Source organism: Mastigoproctus giganteus, chromosome 12 (assembly GCF_048544385.1).
Source record: "Mastigoproctus giganteus isolate SK-2022 chromosome 12, ASM4854438v1, whole genome shotgun sequence".
In the NCBI taxonomy this organism is placed as follows: domain Eukaryota; kingdom Metazoa; phylum Arthropoda; class Arachnida; order Uropygi; family Thelyphonidae; genus Mastigoproctus; species Mastigoproctus giganteus.
The window spans coordinates 44,024,182-44,026,165 of record NC_143586.1 but is presented as its reverse complement, the minus strand read 5'-3'; the positions used below and the strand labels follow the sequence as shown (position 1 = coordinate 44,026,165).

At 30.5% G+C, this 1,984-nt stretch overlaps 1 non-coding gene across 1 annotated transcript; it reads right to left on the bottom strand.

Moving 5' to 3' along the window:
- Positions 1 to 1,336: 1,336 nt before the first annotated feature.
- LOC150076984 (U5 spliceosomal RNA) lies at positions 1,337 to 1,454 on the bottom strand. Its single transcript, XR_016547769.1, has one exon. It is a non-coding gene; the product is annotated as a U5 spliceosomal RNA (small nuclear RNA).
- Positions 1,455 to 1,984: the final 530 nt, after the last annotated feature.

Sequence of the window (1,984 nt, the reverse complement as noted above, 5' to 3'; positions counted from 1 at the left end):
CTGTTCAAGACTTCGTGACTGCTAAATCCTGTCATTTAATCAATTGAAATAATTAATGTAAATTCCTCTAACGTAGTAGTTGTGCCAGAGTATAAACCAAAATTTTATTATTATTATTTTGTGTAAATAGCATGGTGTCCAACTTACGGCCCGAGAATAATTTTTATACGGCTCGCGCGTCCATGCAAATACCTTCACTTAGATCAACGTATGTTTACGAAAAATTTTTTTCACGCATGAAATCAAATAAATGCTGTAGTAAAAAAGAAACAGAATAACAGATGAGCATTTCCATTCCGTATTGAGAATTGTAAATTTTTACATAATTTTTAGCTGGATATTTTTAGATAATTGTTTTTAGATAAAAACAATTATCTAAAAATATCCAGCCTCAATTATCTCATCAATTTGTTCAGTAAATGTTATTGTGCAGCGTACTTACAATAATTTTCGAATAATTTCAATTTTAGGTGTATCATTATATTTATTTATTCGCTTCAATATTGAAAAGCAATGATCCTTTTCAGGTTGTAAATTTTCTAAAGTGAGCATTTAAAAGCAAAAGTAAGGTATTAAAAAAAAAGTGTAAAGTATTTAAAAAACAAAACAAAAGTAAGTCATATTTTTATAATTTAAATAAAATCTAAAAAAATAAATCCCTGACATTGTTGCACAATAAGTGTTGGGAATTTGCATGTTTTATATATAGCTTAAAAATAAAAAAGATAACATGAAAACAGAAACTTTCCTTTTCACGTAACAAGATATGAAAAAAGGAACACTCATTTTTCTCGAATTACTCAGTGTGGCCCACGAAACAAATCAAAGTTTGAATGTGGCCCCTGTACGGGAAAAGGATGAACAAATGGTGTAGGTACTTCGCTATCATGGGGTTTGGTCGCTGCATTGACTCTACACTAAAGCTGTTGGCAGGATAAAGAAAATGCAGAGACCAACCAAATTGTAGGGTTAATTTGAAACAACACAGAAGTAGTGCACGGTTGTTCCTTCCATTCCGATTTTTATAGGAAAACATTAAGTGAAATTTTATTTTTCGAATACTGTCTTTATTACAAAAACTGAAACGTTCAAAATTATAATATATCTAATGATTTGATATTGAAATATATAAAGTTGGGAAGGCTGCTTTATTGTTTCATTTGTTAATTTTGGTACTCATAGACACGCCCCCAATTTCAGTTGAAATAACACAAAAACCGCGTATTTACCCCTTTTCCTGGAATGAAAGTTACAAATGGTGGGACAGATCCCAGGCCAATAAAATAAAATTTTAATTATTTAGGAGGTTTTTATCTTATTTTTGATTAAATGAGGAATCCCACGAGGTGGGACCACAAAAATTCGCCATTAGGCTCATTGTAATGCTCCCCTCCACGGTAATCTTTAGTAAAAGGCGAAAGATTATCACGAACTATGAAGGGAAACCTGAGCAATTCGACCAGTATATCTCCGCTCAAATTATATCTACGACTGTCATATCAGATTATTTTGAGTGTTTTTCTGTAGATTTAAAATATTTTAAGTAAACTGAAATCATATAAAAAGCATAGTTTTACACTTAAATATAATAAAATTAGAAACAATATTTTAAAATCTAAATCTGTTTAAATTTATAATTTGTATCTAAAGCGATTGAAAATATTTAAACTTTCTTTCCAACCAGAGATATAAACTGCCATATTTGAACATTGACCCTGGGCTGTCGACCATTCAAACCGAGCAGTCTTTTTCATTAGGCATTGTGCCTCAAGGGTAAAAAAAAGCTTACCCTTGAGGCACAATGAGATAATACTCCGGCTTTCTCTGTTAGCAAAACTATTAATAATTTCATTTAAAAGTTCTTATTGCGTTAAGTTAGAGCTGGAATAAGTGTTGTATCAAAACCAAATTTATAGGAACACTTTCGAATTTCTTGAAAAACAAACCAAAACAAAAAATAAATAGAGGAAAATTAATGCTAAAG